Raw genomic sequence first — 20,195 nt, 5'->3', positions numbered from 1 at the left:
TTCTTTTTTTTTAGTATAAATGGGTAGATAAATGAAATTATTCTACTTACACTTTTAAAATGCCACAGACAGAAGAAAAGAACCCATATTATCTCAATATGTATTATTAAAAAGTCTTTGATAAAATTTAGCATGCATTCTGATTATAAAAGTTGATATGGTAGGATAAGTACTTATTTCTTTAACTGGCTCTTCTTATTCAGATCTCAGCTTAACTATCACTTTCTCAAAGAAGTCTTTCCTAACTTCCCACCATAAAGTAGCTCCCACTCCCCATTATATTAGTCTGATAAAACTATATATTGAAAACCAAATGGCACTGTTCTGTTTAGTGCTAAAACACTTGAAGAATTCTCATGTCAGGAGCAAGACTAGGATGTTCACAATCACTAGTAATTTTTAGCCTTTTTTTCTTTTTCCTTTTTTCTTTTAGAGAAGGGGCAGTGTGTAGCTGCCAATGCAATGAAATAAGAGAGAGAAGGAAGTAAAAAGATTTAGAAAGAAATATGTAATTTTTTTCACATTATGTGTCTATCTGATAAAATATATCAAAATTAATAGCATATGTATATGTGTATATATATGTGTGTGTATGTATATATATATATTGTATCAGTGAGGGCCTCTGTGTGTATGTTTGTATATATATATACATATATATATATGTATATATATATCTCATTTAACTTGTTTTATATTTATATATATATTATATATATAAATAAATATATATATAAATATAAAACAAGTTAAATGATTTTGTGTGTGTGTGTGTGGTTTTCTTTTTCTGGAGATGGAGTCTCACTCTCTCGCCCAAGCTAGAGTACAATGGCGCTATCTTGGCTCACTGCAACCTTTATCTCCTGGGTTCAACTGGTTCTCCTGTCTCAGCCTGGGATTACAGGCGCCTGCCATGACAGCTGGCTAATTTTTGTATTTTTAGTAAAGACAGGGTTTCACTGTGTTGGCCAGGCTGGTCTTGAACTCCTGACATCAGGTGATCCACCTGCCTAAGCCTCCCAAAGTGCTGGGATTACAGGTGTGAGCCACCACGCCAGGCCTAAATGATTGTTAATGGAATAAAAAGTACTGTTTACTCTAGTAATAAGAAAGAGTCAATGAAATACCAATATAATTTCAACACACTTTTTTTTTCTTACAAATTGACAACATGATATGTATTTTTATCTGGAAATAAACATTTGGGAATAGCCAGGAAAAAAACTGCAATGGAAGTACACTGAAGGGGAACTAGTTCTACTAAATATGGAAAAAAAAAAAAGGTTAAAGTTATAGGATTAAAATAGTTTATTCTTGTTCATAACAGAGAGTCAAATAGTAGACCATAATAAATGTAGGAATTGACTGTATGATAGATGAGGCATTTGAACTCAGTAAAGATCAGTTATTCAATCCAAAATTTAATTTGATAAAAGGATTATATAGTTAAATATTACATTACAAGCTAAAAAATATATTCACAAAACATATGGCAAAGGGCTCATCATCTTAATATACAAAGATTTTTTACAAAATAAATATGAGCAAATTAAAATCCCAATTAAAGTGGCAAAGCCCCTGTAAAGGTAGCTCATAGCTACAGAAATACAAATAGATAATAAATATATGAAAAAGGAGTTAACTTCAAACAGAATTAAATACTTGGAGATGAAACCAGCAATGACATATAACATTTGGAAAAGTAACAAATTAACAAAGTTTTAAAATGTTTGATAATGGTATGAGAGAAAATATGCAAAGCAAGCCCTCTGTTGATACTTATTTTTTCTTTTTTCATCTTTTTGGAGGGACATTTTGTGATATCTACCAAAATTGGGCTCAGTAGTTCCAGTTCTTGGCATGTATCCTACACTTAATCCTGTACAAATACATGAAGGTACATGTAAAAGAATATCAGATGAAATATTGCCCCTCAGTGAAAGATTGGTGAAATCTGCTGTTCCTCTTCTTCTGGCTCAATGTGCTCCAACCACAGTGGCTTTCTATCTCTTTTTGGGACATACCCAGTCTTTTCCACTTTAAGCTGTTTGCACTAGCTAATCTTTCCTCTTGGAATGCCTTTTCCCTAGGTTTTTTATATGACTTTTTTTTCTTGTCATTCTGGTCTCAGCTTAAGTATCACTTCCTCAAAGAAGCCTTTTCTAACTTCCCACCACAAAGTAGCTCCCACTTCCTATCATATTACTCTATTTTATTGTCATCATAGTAGCTATTACTATTTGATATTGTCTTCTATGTTTACATATTATCTGTTTCTCTAGAATATAGTAAGGCAAAATAACTTGGTAATTAAAAGCATTGGCCCTGTAGCCATAGCTGGGTTCAAATTTTGGCTCTGTCATTTACAGTCTGTTGACACTTGGGGACAATTCTAACTTAATCTCTAGTGTTTTCACTTTTAAAAAAAGTTGTGCAACTGTGATTAAGAATAGAACCTACCTCACATATTTGTGAGAATTAAATGTACTTAACATTTAAAACACTTACAGCACTATTGAGGACGTGGTAGACACTCATAAAATACTTGTTGAACAAATGAATTAAATTATCATGTATTCATCTAAAAGAATATTATGAAACCATCTCAGTGAATGAGGCAGATCTGTATGTATTGATATGAATTTTCTTCAAAATGTAATATGAGTGAGAATAGACTGTGAACGTAACCTCAAAATCTGGGTCTTTAAACAACAATGAAGACTCATTTCTTGCTCGTGTTAACGTATCTATCATGTCAGTGAGGGCCTCTGTCTCATGTTATCCTCACCAGTGTCCTAGGCTCCACCATATGGCAAAAGGAAGTGTGACTGAATTCTGGGGAGCGTGGGAGGCTTAGCTCCCCTGAGAGGATGTTCTTCCAGGCTCTTGGTCTCTCACTCACCCAAGAATGGGAGAGGGGACCACGCTGGGCGTTGTGAACGATTAAGTAAATATTGGACCCCAAAGAGTTTTTCAGAAAGTGATTTATTTAGGCAGAGAGAAAGAAAAAGGTGAACGAAATAGAAAAGAGAAAGAGCCGCTTCCGCAATGTTTTGGAAGGGGATACAGACATGGAGTCTGCCGGGATGTGAGGGATAGGGACTTTTAACCCGGGTGGAATTCCCACCTCATCCAAACCTTCTGGCCTATGAAAGGAGTTCCCTTAAACTTCCACTGGAGTGACTCACTTTGATTATTTTCCCAAGCCTGAAAATTAAACAAAGACCTCTAAGTCCCTGGATGGAGTGTGAGGGTGAGGTATGGTGCTGGGAAGTTCTTGCCTTTGAAACTACGCCCCCTTGTGGACATGGGAAGAGAATAGATTCCCTTAGAAGTAGAATATGCAGAGTGGCATCTTAGATGCTTCCATCTGGAAGCACTACCCTCCATTTACCACGTTGCAATGGCCAAAATAAGTCACCTAGCCACACCTAACTTCAAGGAGTAGGAAAGTACGATCCTACTGTGACCTTCTTAGGAAGAGAACTGGAAATGTTGATGAACAGCAATTATTCATGAGAATGTAATGATTGAGAAAAAGGTACAAAAGACTAGGTATAAAGAGAGCCTATTTTTCAAAGATGTGTGTGTACTTGGATTTATTTTATAAAAATGTATGGAACAATCTGCAAAACAAATAGCGGTTTGCTCTGGGAAATGGGGTGTTTACTTTTTACATTATACCTTTATGTACTGTTTGATTTATTTTTCAACGTGGACATGTATTACTTCCATAACTAAAAAAAATTGCCTCCCGTCTGCCACTTACATATACTTTGCCAAAGTGCTATGGCAAATACTATTACAACTGAGTCAATATGGGATGGCTTATATTAAGAGAAGGAAACTGATTCACAATGAGAGAAAAAGGGCAGAAATACATAGGTTATTTTCTGGGTAGAGAAGTACAGAGAGGGGCTCCTAAAAGACCAGTGGCAATACTAAAGTTCTTTATAAACTATCTAGTAGAGAGGATTGTATGGTAAAAATTTACAAGCTTTCTAGTAACAAAGTTTCCTGGATAGTTAAGTGCCAAGACAGTAGGGGCAGACCACAAAAAGATTTTTATATCATTTTGTATTTGGATAGAAACATATTAAGGATAATATATTTCTGAATAAATATCAGTGATAAATTTGAAGATTCTGAACTATTGCAGAAGACTGGGAAAGTTCCCTGAAAGACTCCATTTTTCCATGATATTGTAAAGGTTGCTGTTGGCAATGATTCCAGGGCTTTTCCCAACTTGGAAATTCTTAGTTTTCAAAGTACTTTAAAAGCAAGATATAAAATTATGTTCAGAGAAAATGATAAGATAATATTTTATCCAACTCTGCTTGCCAAATTATTTTTAGATGTATATGAACATTTGTGTATGCTTTGCAAACAATGGAAGAAGTATTGATTTTAGATAAAAATCACTTCTATTTTAGATTCTTATTTGTAGTGACACCAGTGTGTGTGTGTGTGTGTGTGTATACACATACATACAACATAATTAGGGGTGTGTGTGTGTGTATGTGTGTGTGTGTATATATATATATATGTATATGTACACCTAATTAGTTCCCTTGTTTTTGCTGTTTTTTAATTCCTTGGAAATGCCTGCTTTTTGGGGGGAGGCACAAATACAGAAGTTCTATATGGAGGCACAGATTTAGCTCTAAAGTATACAGAATGGTCAATTGAGAGGATTTTGGAATTAAACATTTATTGAATCATCTCTAAAGTGTTATAAGAGTTTGTATATAGAAAATGTTGTGAGAGAATTTGAAGCAAAATTTTCTATTATCCTTAATTGTTCTTTGTAATATATTTTAAATATTGATATTAAATATGTATTTTTGTCTGTATTTAAAACTATAGTTAAGGTAGGAAATTATGATTTAGTGTATTTTAAATATGTATTTTTATTCCTTTCCTTAGCCTTCTGTTAAAATGAGTTGCATAATGCTTACATTTTACGTAGGAATGCAAACAGTCCTATTTTAAGTCTGGTCAAAATTTTTAAAGGATTAAATTCAGGTATTTAAAAAAATCATAGTGTCATTATGTAAAGATGAGTATAGAAAAATCAGATAGATTCACAGGCCTTTTACTTGCTCAGTATCATGACTTTTTAAAGGGGATTATTTTTAATTTATTTTTTATTTTTTTTAGACTGAGTCTCGCTCTGTCACCCAGGCTGGAGTGCGGTGGCTGGATCTCGGTTCACGGCAACCTCCACCTCATGGGTTCAAGTTATACTCCTGCCTCAGCCTCCGGAGTATCTGGGGCTACAGGTGTACACCACTCCATGTCTGGCTAATTTTTGTATTTTTAGTAGAGACAAGGCTTTACCATGTTGTCCAGGCTATTCTTGAACTCTTAGTCTCAAGTGATCTGCCCGCCTTGGTCTCCCAAAGTGCTGGGATTACCAGTGTGAGGCACCATCACACCCAGCCAACGATTTATTAACATATATACATATACCATGAGAACACTATATTTTGTACCTCACATTTTTGCATAATCATATTTAAGATAATAGGATTTGTTCAGCATTCCTGGGCACCTAGTATGTCAAGGAATGTTTCTACGTAAGTATTACTTATTGAAATAAACTGCATTTAGACTGCGCTACTTACCATATAAAGGTTGACCATGCCTAATCCAGACATCTGAAATCTGCGGTATTCCAAATCTAAAATGAAATACTCATTAGAATATTTCTGATTTGGGAATTTTGGGTTAATGATGCTCAACTGGTAGGTGTAAAGGAAATATTCCAAAATCTAAAAAAAAAAAAAAAATCTTACATCTGAAGCAGTTCTGATCCCAAGCATTTCTGATAGGGATACCCAGATTGTACTCTCCATTGGTAATATGCATCAACTAGTGAGGTAGTATTCCTGCCAAACAAATTGAGATGCATTTTGGGTTGGAAATAGGTGTCATATTCTCCTTTTCCTGAAATTTCTAGTAATTATAAGCTTTTCGCTTCAATAGTTATTCATGCATAATCAGTGAGTTTAAGAAAATTCTGGATATAGTAATTAGATACTAAAATGATATGGCAAAAAATAGGAACTAACTATACAAACATGGAGATTCTTTATATATTTAATACAGATGGAAGCCCTTGTTTAAATTTTAATAATATGATACATTAGGAGAAAAGGACATATTTGGTAAACATTGCCTTTAGCTTTCAATCATATGTTCAAAAAAATAATTGTTGATGGAAACTAAAATTTAGAATGTTGAGTCATGATTGGTCAACTTGCATTGTATACTGTCATAAAACATGTGGAAAGAAACAAAAACAAGCCTACTAGTTGATCAACAGTTATTTATTGAGTTTTTGTTATTTACTCAATACTACAATTAAGTATGGAGAATACAGAAAAAAAGTGTAAGAAATCTTTTTCAGTTAAAATTTTGCCGTTTGACCTGCTGAGAGAGGTAAATTGGATAGTCAAATTGGACTTTAAAGGATCTTCCTGGGAGAAGACCAACAAAAATGGAATTTTAAAAAGTGGCAATGAGTAAACTGGCCCAATCCAAACACAGGATGTGTCCTCAGGAAATAAGGAAATAACAACAGAAACCACAACAAACAGTGGCACTTCACATTAATTGAACACTTATTACTTGCTGAACACTGTTTGAAGTGTCTTTAGTTCATGAACGAAGTTAATTCTCACAACGCCTCCTTCCACATAGAGGAGAAAGAGATCTCTCCCCTCTTCCATGGCCACCGGGCCTGACCTCAGGAGGGCATTAAAAGCACCTAAAGATTCTTGGGTTGGATGGAAAATCCTTGTTTGGGATTTTAAAGACCTTTCCAAAAGAGAAGGAGTCAGAGGCATTTTGTAATCACCTTTCACCTTTCCCTAACCCTGTCAGGCCTAATGCCGAATCGGAAGGAGGAGTGTTCCATGTGTTATAAATTGTAAACATTTATTGCCCTGGGAATACATTGTTATAAGGTTTTGTTTTAGATTTTATGTTTAAAGGATTTTTAAAATTGAGTAGAGATTCGCTTTTATCAAAAAGAATGCTGTTTATCTGCAAATGCAGTTATCTATTTAACTATAAAAAAGGAGTTCTCAGTGTTGTACATGGAGGGGGTGATGTCCAAGTATCACACTTGACCACCAGCTTAGTTTTAATCTTTTTCTTTTTTATTTTTTTGAGGCAGAGTCTCACTCCAGTTGCCCCGGCTGGAGTGCAGTGATGTGATCATGGCTCACTGCAGCCTCAACTTCCTGGGCTCAGGTGATTCTCCCATCTCAGCCACCTGAGAGGCTGAAACTATAGGTACACACCTCCACAGCCAGCTAATTTTTTATATTTTTAGTAGAGACGGAGTTTCCCCATATTGCCCAGAGTGTTCTCAAACTCCTGGGCTCAAGTGATCCACCTGCCTCTGGCCTCCTTCACCGTGCCTGGCCAAGCATGGAATCTTTCTTTTTTTATAACTTCCATAGGTTTTTGGAGAACAGGTGGTGTTTGGTTACATGAGTAAGTTCTTTAGTGGTGATTTGTGAGATTTTGGTGCACCCATCACCTGAGCAGTATATACTCTACCCAATTTGTAGTCATTTATCCTCATCTCCCTTCCACCATTTCCCCCAAGTCTCTTAACCACAGTGGTGGTAAGGGCCTTGAAGGCTAGGCAAGAATTTATGGCCAAGTCTTTACCTTATAGGGTTATATAATCTGATGATTTAGAGAACTTTTGTTATCTAGAGTTTAAGGTACTCCTAAAATCCTGTTTGGTTATGGAATGAATTATCTCTTGATAAATGACTGTACTCAAAGGCATATTGATTTCCATATAATTATATAGCTAGTTATACTTTGTTTTATTAGCAGAACAGTCTTGGATTTTGCATAATTTATTGGATATAATTAATGACTTAACAATTCTTCCTTCCTCTGATAGGCTAAGTAATCAGACTGACCTAGACCAATTCTTTATACTCATTACAGAATAGAAAAAAAAAATAGCTGCAAAATAGTATTTTGCATGATGGCTCTATTTTTCTCAGTTTCCAATCTTAGAGACTTGACTAATTTCATTTTAATGCAATACAGGTATATATTTAATACAAGGAATAGAGACATTCTAGCCAAAATAGTGGTAAAGTAAAATTCACATGTAAAATATCCCTTTCCTTGCACGCTTTAAAGTAAAATGGTGTCACTGGAAAGATATGCACTGGTATAGGCATTAGTTTTTAAAAATCATTTAATTATTAGGTAAGAGTGTTTCATTTTGTTAAATACGGATAAAATCTGAACTATAAGTCATATTAGGTAATGACCAGTTCCTAAAGGAACCTTATAAATAGCTTCATGGATGAATGAGTTTACATCTAATAAGATGTAAACTCTCTAATAAGCGACTTTCTCTCTCTCTCTCTCTCTCTGTGAGTGTGTGTGTATGTGTATGTGTGTAGTACCAGTAGTAGTAGAGAGCATAGCCAAGGAAGTAACTACAAGGTGAGATAAGGAAGCCTTTTGTTTGATTAAAAAAAAAAAAAAAAAAAAAAAAAAGCAACTCTTTGAGCAATTCAGCTCTACCAGGGCAGGAACTGTGCTTTCTTTATTTCTCCTTCTGTGCCTAGAAGTAATAGATATTTAAAAGTTTTGATTGTATCATGTAAATAAAAGGGGGACTTGGATTTTGGTTATAAAAACATATATACTGCTTTCAGGAATGGATATATTGTATCAAAATGCAATAATTCTTAATTGAAATGGAGGCCTTTTTGAACCATTGTTGGCACATCAGAACTATTTTACTATACTTAGATTGTTCACATGTGGCTTCTGGAACTTATTTCCCATCGTGTAAATATGGTGTACTCATCTGTTGATCCCCTACCTATTAGGCACCACGCCACTACTCTTACAGATGTCATCTGATATGCCATATATCTTCAGTATGTGTCTGAAAGCAAATATTATAATCTCTATTTTTCAAATTGAGAGGTTGTGACTCAGAATTTAATAATGCTGCCCAGTAAGTTGCTTTGTAGTAAGCTCTTGGACTTGTATTTGAACTCAGGTGGTGTTTCTCTTGAATATCCTTGATGGTTGTAAATCTTTATATTCTAAGAATGGAAATAATCTTTGAAAATAGCCAGAATTTTCTGCCTTAAATTTGATGAATAAGATGAGTGACTAAATTGATCAAATTCTGGCCTTAAAATATAAAGCAATGAGCAATGTTTTTATTATTAGGGTGGTAAACTGTCCCTGAAGGTAATTTCTTCAGAATCCAAAAAAGGATGTTCAGAAATGTTTTCATCAGTGGCAGCATAATTATAGTAAGCATGTAGCCCCTGAGATAACTGTGATAGGCAATACACATTAGGAAGATTAACTTCCATTTGTTATAAAACAAAACAGGATAGTTATTTTATAGTAACATTTTTGTGATGCCAAAGTAAATCACTTTCATGTGATTATCTAACTGTATACATTGTTTTAAGAAATGTAAAGAAATACTGTATTAGTACCAAATTATACCATTTATGTTTGTGTGGAATGTTTGATCATTTTACTTCTAAGGGAAAATTACAAAACTGTTTAGCTCACCTCAGTTTCTATAATGCAGCCTCTAAAGTCTCATTTCTTTAACAGGGCCTTGTAGGTGTTCTAAAGGAATGATTGAAATGAAAAGAAATGAGAGAGTCAAACAGTGTATCATAATAGATGAAATGGAAAGTAATTATGTTAATGTTGACTCATTATGAAGCTCTAACCATTTTTACCTGTTCATTTCTGTGTGGAAACCTGTGCAGCTGAGATGCTGAGTAAGAAATTCTTGTACAAATGAGCCTAGAGGCATGTTTCTAGTATTGGAGCTAAGTCTATGCAGAATTGTAATGAATTACCCTAAGTCAGTCTTTAAATATGCTATCAGAGTAGGTGGTTCTCCTGCCAGAAAATTTGGATTCTAATGTTTATCATCAGTTTTTTACTTGTATATTTGAATCGACATAGCTGCATGTAATTTTTATTTGTTAGAGAGAAAAAACCCTAAATTCCATAATACATCTATATCATATATAGTGTCAGATTTTACAGGGTAACTTGTAATGAAGAGATTTATGAGAAAAAAATGTTAGTGGGGCACAACAACGTAAATAAATACATGTTGGCAAATGTGCTCAGGAGTATTTTGTAAGGAAAGAGTTCTAAATTACTTATTCAAGAAGTCTGGCCAAGAGGTGAAGATTGTGTGTGTGTTTATGTTTATATACAAACACATAGTTATATACATACATGAAGATACATAAGTGCTTAAGAACATAAGATTTGGAGTCAGACGGGCTAGATTTGAGCCAGGTCTGTCTGATTCCAAAACTGAAGCTTTTATTCATGGTCAGATAATTTTAAAAGTGTCACTCCCCTAAATGCTTATACCATTCCCCACATTGCACTTAAATGTTTCTCTTTGCCAGTATTCTGTTTCTAAAGCATGCATCTTTCAGTCATAATGTATAATAAAGTTTAATGGTCTTGCCTCCTATAACTAAAATGTCCTGCCAGTATTCTGGAAATAAAATATTATAGAGAATCTCTCTGACTATGTTAAATTGCCAACTATAGCTTAATTACTTCTTAGAAAAATGGTATGTTGTCATTTTTAATTAACAGACACTTAATTTTTTCCTATGCTAATAAGTGACTTCTAAAACAATTAAATCCCTAAAACAATTAAATACCTAATTTTTGTTAAATTATATTCAACATTAATTTAAGAGTTTAATTAAAGCTAGAGAACATTTTACCTTGGGCATGAACTTTTTCCCCTTACTGTCAGATATGAATGCTTTTAAGTAATAAACTTAAATTTCATGTTCTTAAAATTAATGTTGGTGCTTATAATGTTATTTTGTATTTGGTGGTATTTAATGCCAGTCTTTTATGTTTGGAATTTCAATTTTTGTATTATTTCCTACAAAGATGCGAGAACTAGTTTTACTTTACTTTTAACAGTGAAGTCTTGATAGCGTAGAATTATTACACTGGAAGGAATGTAAAAATTTCATCTAGAGCAGAGCTGTCTAGAAGAAATATAATGTGAGCCACATATGTAATTTAAAATTTTCTAGAAACCACATTTAAAAAGAAAAAAAGAAATAGGTGAAAATCATTTTAATGATATATTTTATTTAATCCAATATATTCAGTACATTATTTTAATGTGTGATCAATATAAAATTAATGAGATATATTATTAACTCTTCAAAATATGGTGTGTATTTTACATTTATAGCACCCTATTTTAATTCCAACTAGCCACATTTCAAGTGATCGCTTGCCACATGTAACTAATGACTTCCATATTGGACAGTGCAGATCTGGAGTCTCGATTTATTTTCCATCCCTGTATCCCTGATGATACGGCACACTGTGAATAGTGCTATTGGCTTATCACGTGGTACATACCTCCCTGGTAAGACATTATTGGAAAATTCAGGTTAGAGGACCTGTCTTCTGTAGTTCTGGAGAGGAAATGCATTCTATATGATCCTGATCAGCTCACAACCTTGGGTAGGGAAGCGTATATTCTCCACTGAGAATTACTGATCTTATTCAACCTCCTTATATTCTCCAAGAGGAAATGAGGCCCACCTTCATTTTGGGGTCCATGTTCTTCAATAAACTTGGCTCTCTTACATTTCTTTCTCTCTTGAGGTAGCCTTTTCCTGTGTTGTTTGTTCATTTTGGGATGTTAATCAGTTTCCCTTCTTTTCTAGTTTTGGATATGTAATGGAAGATTATCACAATTAATGAATGATAGTTCTGTTGGTGCTATTTTTTATTATCCTCTTTAAATCTCTACCATTTAAGTCACACTCTGTTATATACTCGACTAATCAGAACCAATTGCTTTGAATTTTGACTATGAATTGTCCATGTATTCTCTGGATTGAAAAACATCCGCCCTCCCCTCTACTGATTAGTAATGTGGTTTTTGTTCCTTTTCGATGTATATTCTAAACATTTATAGAGTCCTCTTCACTTTCATTCTTATATTATCCTCTTATTAAATAAAGTAATACCAAACCTACCATGTGAGTGTTTATTGGGAACTGAGAAATTCAGAACTGGGAAAACAGAGAAGGAACTCAGAAATCAAAGGAAGCTGGCTCACTGTGTTCAATTTGTCCACATTTCAGCCTCTTACATAATAAAATAGTTTTAAATAATTGCCTTCTTCTCTCCATTTTCTTCCCACTTCCATGTTTTTAGGCCACGACTTTTAGAAGAGCTTCTCAGATTGCACTCCTTATCCCTTGAAAGGGCTTCCAGAGTTGTCATTCTAAAAGTAAATCTAATCATATGTTCCTTTTTGTCTAGTAGTTATCCAGCATGGCAAGATGCCCAGGGTTCTTAGAAGCTTCGTTCCAAAACTTACTTTTCTACCAGCACTACCTGTCATTTCCTTTTGTTCTGTTACCCATTTCCCACAGACCAGAACACCCAGCACTCTAGCTTGATTGTTGTTCATAGTTTCACAATGCACTGTAAACATTCCTGCCTCTGTTCTTGATGTTCCTCCTTCACAGAATGCTCTCCTTTCCCAAGCTACACTAAAGGTCCATTGTCATCTCTGTTGTCCGTAATGTCCCTCCATAAAGAGTAATTGGAATTACTCTTTTCTTTGTGTTCTCCTAATACTTTTTCCTTTACAGGTTTCTTATTTTTCACATTATGTGGTAACTTCATGTCTCTTGCTTGTTTGATAGTAAACTGTTTGAGCTGGAAATAAACAAAACTGGCATTTATTGAGCATCTAGGTGCTAGACATCATGCTAGGTATGTTTCCTTTATATTTGTAACTCCAGCGTCAGAATAGTTTACGGTAGATCTGCAGTAAATATTTGTGGAGTTAAATGTTATTTGCATTATTTCATATCCGTTGGAATTCCTTTAGGAATCCTACCAGCGTTTCCATATGAGGAAGAAAATGCCATGTATTAAACACCTACTAGGTGCTTTACATATATTATTTCATTTAGGATTGTCAATAACACTGCGGTTGGAGTATCCCCATTTTAGAGATGATTAAATGAAGCTAAGTAAAGTGATCTAATTACCCAAATCTGTCACCTAGTAAATGGCAGAACTAGGATCTGAATCCAGGTATCACTGAAAAATGTCTCCTTAGATTTGAAAGTACAGATGTAGAGTAAGGAAATATGCAAGAAATATACTTTGGTGGGGGTAGGAGGTAACAGTCTTTGCTAACTAGATCAAATGATTCATGCATAATGGGTATTAGGGTGCAGGCATTTCCATCTGATAGCCTTTACTTCCTTTTCCCAAGCTGCACTAGTTTAATCATGTTACTTAATGTTTCCATTCGCCTGTGTTCGTGCATACTAAATTTTGGGAAGGTTATTATTGGTAACATACTAATATAGTTTGGATGTGTGCCCTTGCTCAAATCTCATGTTGAAATGTAATTCCCAGTGTTGGAGGTGGGGCCTGGTGGTAGGTGATTGGATCATGGGAACATTTTTCTCATGAACGTTTTAGCACCATCCCCCTGGTGCTGTCCTTAAGATAGTGAGTTCTGTGAGAGCTGGTTGTTTAAAAGTGTGTAGCACTCTCTCAACCTCGCTCTTTCTCCATGTGGCATGCAAGCTCCTGGTTTGCCTTCCATCATGATTGTAAGCTTCCAGAGGCCTCCCAGAAGCAGATGCCAGTGCTTTGCTTCCTGTACAGCCCGAAGAACTGTGAACCAATTAGACATCTTTTCTTTTAAATTACCTAGACTCAGGTATTTCTTTATAGCAATGCAAGACTGACCCAATACATGTACGTATGTGAAATTTGACTTAGTAAGACATAACTGTGGAAGGGAAGCCTCTTAAGTTAGCAGAAAGTCTCAATTATAGGACTTTTTCTTGAAAGTAGAGTGATTGGGAGAAGGCCAGCAGCATTGCTAGCATAGGACTGTTGTAGGAAAATCTGGGTTCTTGTCACATGACCAAGAAAGATTAGGCTGGCAGACACTTGGAAGGGGGAGACAAATGGAATTTATTGGGCAAAAAAGGAAAAAGAAAAAACTTTAAGCATAGCAAGAGAGAAGCCTGTTAACTACTCCCGTCCCACCACACAGGAACTCAAGAGGTCTGGCTCCTCCCCTCTGCAAAAGGCAGGACTCTCCCAGTATGAATGCTGGTTGAAGATTATCCTGGGACCCTCCCCCTTATCTGCCTCCTGCATCTATCAGGACCTTAGGAAACCTGTTCTACTGAATATATGAAAGCTTTCAGCAATTAGCATATCAATTATTTGTCCATAAGAAGGAGCTTCACAAGTACTTGAGGACATTTGAAAAGGAGTAGAAAACTAGCATAAATTGAGTGACATAATTTATGAAATCCTCACTCTATGTGGTAGGTTTCCAGAGATTTATAAATAGAGACTCTAAGAGGTTAAATCATTTGCTTAAATGACAAAGTAAATAATTGACAGAATAGCATCCAAATATACATTTTTCTGACTTCCCCAATACACATACTCTTTCAGACATGCTAAAATGTAATTTCAATATTTTCTGTAATATTTGTTACTCCATTAATTTCATTAACATATTTCATGAGTAGTACAAAGATGAATTTCAAAATAGCTCTAGCAATAGGCACCTAAAAATCCACGTTCATAATTCTTCACTATACACGTACATGCTAAATGAAAACATATTTTAACCATTTAAACCACCATCAATCCTTTCTTTTTAGTTATGCATAAGCTTTATGTTGGTAAAGTGCCTTATTTTTGCATTAAAAAAAATGCTTAAAAGCACAATTTAAAGGTAATAGTCATTGTTATACCTTTAAATTGAAATTAATATTCTTTACTAAGCCATTAGTTTACTTTTCCTTTATTTTTAGCTCAAATTTTTGATTCAGCTTCCGCCAAAAGGAGATAATATAAAAATAAATTCTATTTTAAAAATGGAAATAGTATAATTTTCATTGATTTATACACAGATTCTGAGGATCTAAATGCTTAATTGTTTTAATCATTGCAATTTCCAAACCCATCACGGTATATGGTTGCTTCCATTTCATATATTTTTGTGGATAACAGTAAACCTGAATGAGTCTAGAAAATTTATATTGACACAGAGTTTTCAAGGATATTTAGCATATTGCAGAGGAAGTGCTATTTCATATCAATACACTAAACTTCTCTGAACCCCCCATTCATTAAAAACACTGAACACCCCATTCATTACACAAGCTAGAGCTCTTAAGAGCTAGAAAGCTTTAACATTTTCCTTGTAATTCAGTTATGGTTATAAAATATGAAAAATAATATTTTCAGATTTATTTTAAAACACTTTGGGAAGGAAAATACATTTCTTCTTAGCCTATCATTAATCTGGCTTTACATATGGGCTGGGTCTCACTTATCCTGGAGGCAGTTAATCATTAAACATTTTTAGTGGCAAAAACCTCTCCTTATAAAAAGATTTTGTCTTCCTGTCATAAATTTCTCATTTTTCTTCCTGGATTTTTAAGCTAGAAAATGCTGTAAATATTTTAAGGTTGCACTGCAATTTTTCTGCCATATTGAAATGATAGCTGTCTAACATCATTTGTCCTTCTTTATAAGTGGCATATTGTTTACTAGTTCATGACGTCTGTCTTCAGAGATACTTAGGTACTCAACTCTATGCAAATAATACACTGATTACCTTGTCCATAGACACTAGATGACTACTTGATTAAAATAACATTAAGACTACTAGCCAAAACCAAGATTAATGGCTAATGAAAAGAAGCAGCTATCAGTTAATTGAAGAATATTTATTCCTTTATTTCCCTTTAAGTATTTAGAAAGTCTTATTGATGAGGTACCATTTCCATATTCAAAGGATAGGGATCTGTTAACCTTTTCATTAATGAGACAATGTATAATTTTTCTTTGTTTTTGTCTCTGTTAATCCTAACACAATTATTCTATGTAGGGAAGCAGGAAACTGCATTTGCAATTATTATTTAGGGTTAATTTCATTTAATGGCATTCTTGACAAAGATATGAATAGGGCAAGAATATTTTTATATTTTACATTTAATCTTAGTAATTTAATCTTTCTAATTTCATTTGATATAAAGGATAAATGATGGAGTTCTCTCTTTCAACTTGGAGCCCCCATCCCTTTGTCTCTGTACAGTGGGAGCCTCTTTCTTCTTTCTTCCTATTAAATTCTTCGCTCCCTAAAACAAAAAACAAACAAACAAAAAAAGTATAAATGAAAGCAAAAACACCATTTATAGCTGAGTGCAAAAAGTCCTGGCATTGGCAGGAAGAAAAACATGATTTATATCAAGCAATAAATTTCTTTTTCTTTTTCTTTTTTTTTTTTTCTTTGGTTGAGGGGAATGAATCTCACTCTGTTACCAAGGCTGGAGTGCAGTGGTGTGATTGAGGCTCATTGCAACCTCTGCCTCCTGGGTTCAAGCGATTCTCCTGCCTTAGCCTCCCAAGTAGCTGGTTTACAGGCGCATGCCACCATGCTCGGTTAATTTTTGTGTGTTTTTTTTTTTTGTTGTTGTTGTTTTTTAAGTAAAGATGGGGTTTCACCATATTGGTCAGGCTGGTCTCGAACTCCTGACCTCAAGTGATACACCTGTCTCAGCTTCCCAAAGTGCTAGTATTATAGGTGTGAGCCACGGAGCCTAGCCAAACAATACATTTCTTTGGATCTCTGCAATAGCATTATACTTTTTTTTTTTTTTTTTGGGAGGGAGTGTCGCTTTTGTTGCCTAGGCTGGTGTGCAATGGTGCAATCTTGACTCACTGCAACCTTTGCCTCCTGGGTTCAAGCAATTCTCTTGCCTCAGACTCTGAAGTAGCTGAGATTACAGGCATGTACCACCACTCACAGCTAATTTTTTTTTTTTTTTTTTTTTTGCATTTTTAGTGGAAACGGGGTTTCATCATGTTAGCCAGGCTGGTCTTGAACTCCTGACCTCAGGTGATCTGCCCCCCTTGGCCTCCCAAAGTTCTGGGATTACAGGTGTGAGCCACTGCTTCTGGCCTAGCATTAGACTTGAAATATTTTTATTTGAATACTGTTAATTATGAAACCTGCAGTATTAAGCATAAACTTTCAACTAAAGCAAATGTATAAATATATCCAATTTTGTTCCTATTCACTTAGTCCACTTTCTCATTTCACATATTTAGCAAAGCAAGCAATGGAAAAATATGCATATCTTGAGTATTATAATATGTATTTGAAACTGCAGAATCTTCTGGCTGAATGAATCAATAATGCAAATATCTTTCTAATTAGATATTTAGTGTTTTTTGGTTGTATTTTGTAAAATCTAAAGTTGTAGGTAAAAGATAGTTTTGTTTTGTTTAAAGAAATCTGACAGAGATTTTGGTCCTGTGTTTCAAAGTACATTATGAATTTTGACTGAAATCACAATTGCCTTTGGTATAAAAATTTGAGTTCTGCATAGTACCTGTTTCAGAGTTACAGTCGTGGTAACTGCTGGAATATTCAGGTCTAGTGGAACCAGTAATTATGTAAGCTTTTCTTAATAGAGGATTTCTTGGCTTAGATACATCCCTTATATGTGCATTGCCCCTTATTGCCTTATTGTCATTCTAATTACTACCACTCCTTTGTCCCCATCCCCACCCCATGGCCTTCATTCTTTGTTGCTATCTTTGTGAGTGGAAAGACAAACTAAGTAAAACTCATATGTGAGTTGTGTGGGGGTGGAGGAGTTAGTTATTTCTAATATCTAAAGAACAGTTGTGTAGAAGAATTAGACTTGATTCATGAAGGCACAAAAGGAATAAGTCGAACCAGTAATAAGTTACTGTGAGGCACATTTTACATTAATAAAGACACGAAATAGTTGATAACCCAAGATGCCTATTTGGACCTGCTGCCTTAAAAGATACTGAGTGGAATGTTAAGGCAGTGAAGTGCAATGGAAGGAATATGTGAGCTTGGAACCACGCACAGCTGTATTTTGGTTCTGGCTCTACTTCTTAATAGCTACGTGGCCACGAGCAAGTCACTAAGTGACAGAACCTTGGTTTCTTTATTTTTAAACTGGGAGACAATGCTTACCTTGCGGGTTGTTATAAAAATTAAGACATGATGTGAGTCAAGCCCCTTGGCACAGTGCCTGTCATGTAATAGGTCTCTCTATTATTATTGTTTTATCCATTTTTTGAGTGGTCAAAGGTCATTCCTTATTTAAAAAACTTATTTTAGGTTCAGTGGTACATGTGCAAGTTTGTTATATAGGTAAATTGCATGTTGAGGGATCTGGTGTACAAATTATTTTGCCACCCAGTTAATAAGCATTGTACCTGGGCCGGGCGCGGTGGCTCATGCCTGTAATCCCAGCACTTTGGGAGGCTGAGGCGGGCGGATCACGAGGTCAAGAGATCGAGACCATCCTCACCATGATGAAACCCCGTCTCTACTAAAAAACAAAAATTAGCCGGGTGTGGTGGCACGCGCCTATAGTCAGCTACTCGGGAGGCTGAGGCAGAAGATCGCTGGAACCCCGGAGGCGGAGGTTGCAGTGAGCCGAGATTCACCACTGCACTCCAGCCTGGCGACAGAGCAAGACTCCATCTCAAAAAATAAAATAAAATAAAATAAAATAAAATAAAATAAAATAAAATAAAATAAAATAAAAAATAAATAAATAAGCATTGTACCTGATAGGTAGTTTTTTGATCCTCACCCTCCTCCTACCTGCCACCCTCAAGTAGGCCCCCTTGTCTATTGTTCCTTTCCTTGTGTCAAAGGCCACTCAAGATTATACAAGGGAGTGAACTAAATTACATAATTTGTATTATCCCGTTTACCTAATTGATATGATTCTGTATTACTTTTTAAGATGTGTGGTTGACGTAATGAGCATTATCCCCTTCTCTTGTTATTGGTATACTAACTGGGTTAGTAATTTTAATTTTTATCTTTAAAATTATTTATTTATTTTATTTAAAGACAGTCTTGCTCTGTCACCCAAGTCAGAGTGCAGTGGTGCAATCATAGCTCAGTACAGCCTCTACCTCCTAGGCTTGAGGGATCCTCCCATCTCAGCCTCCTGAGTAGCTGGGAGGATAGGTGCACAACGCCACAACCAGGCAATTAAGAAATTTTTTTGTAGAGTCAGGGTCTCGCTTTGTTGCCCAGCCTGGGTCTTGAACTCCTGGCTTCAAGCAATCCTCCCACCTTGGCGTCCCAAAGTGCTGGGATTACAGGCATGAGCTATTGTGCCTGGCCAAGGTTAGTAATTCATGGAGAGAAAATAGGATTGATGCTTTGCTTTTCAGACTTCCATAGGCCTTTTTTAAGTGAACATGTAAGTTGACATATGGGAATTTTAAAATTATTTTATTTTTATTGATTGTTATGCCAACAACTACTCTTTTGTTTGTTTCTTCCCTTACTAATTTAAGCTATTTGACCTGGAACTATAGCTCATGTAGATCTTATGGGCATGTTTCAAGTTGTTCTTTCTACAATGCTTATTAATATGTGTCTTCTATAGCAAGCAATGGCACTTTTTGTTGTTGTTGAATAAATGGATACGGGGTTGAGCTGTTCACAATTTGATACATTTTCAGCCTGTTGTAAGTGAATTGACCATTTGCTCAAAATCAGTGAACATTAAGCTATTAAAGTAATTTTCATGTCTGTATTGCTGATAATTTTTTGGGGAAAAAAATATGAAATTGAAGAGGATCGTGATAAAATGCATTTATCTTTATTCTACCTTTTTGAAAAGAATCTTAAAGGGCACAAGCCTCTTGGCAGAGATATTCTTAAGTGATAAATGATAATGACAAGAGTGGTAATGGTTTTTTCATCACAGTTTTGAGGATCAAGGTGAGTCAGAGAGAATGATATCCTAAACCTTAGCCTCTTTATTAAATGCCAACAAAAGTATCATTTGCTGTTTTTTGGCCAATCATAAGTATTTTCTAGATCATCTTATCTATTTATGACTATAACTTTGGGATAATAAGTTTCTGATTTTATGTAATATACTTCCCAGCCTTTTATTTTTTTATAGCTTTGATTCTTTGAACTTGGTATGTGAAGCATGAGCTTTATTTATTTAGACAGAGTCTTGCTCTGTTGCCCGGGCTGGAGTACAGTGGCACAATCTTGGCTCACACTC

General features: G+C 35.0%; 1 protein-coding gene across 4 annotated transcripts in view; it reads left to right on the top strand.

Moving 5' to 3' along the window:
* DIAPH2 (diaphanous related formin 2) overlaps nt 1–20,195 on the top strand; it is a 906,017-nt gene that overhangs the window by 138,036 nt on the left and 747,786 nt on the right. The window lies entirely within an intron of this gene.

This window comes from Aotus nancymaae, unplaced genomic scaffold, assembly GCF_030222135.1.
Source record: "Aotus nancymaae isolate 86718 unplaced genomic scaffold, 86718_ANA_hifiasm-v0.15.2.pri h1tg000004l, whole genome shotgun sequence".
NCBI classification, from domain to species: Eukaryota; Metazoa; Chordata; class Mammalia; order Primates; family Aotidae; genus Aotus; species Aotus nancymaae.
Note: the sequence above shows the minus strand (reverse complement) of the source record. Positions and strands in the feature narration are given on the sequence as shown.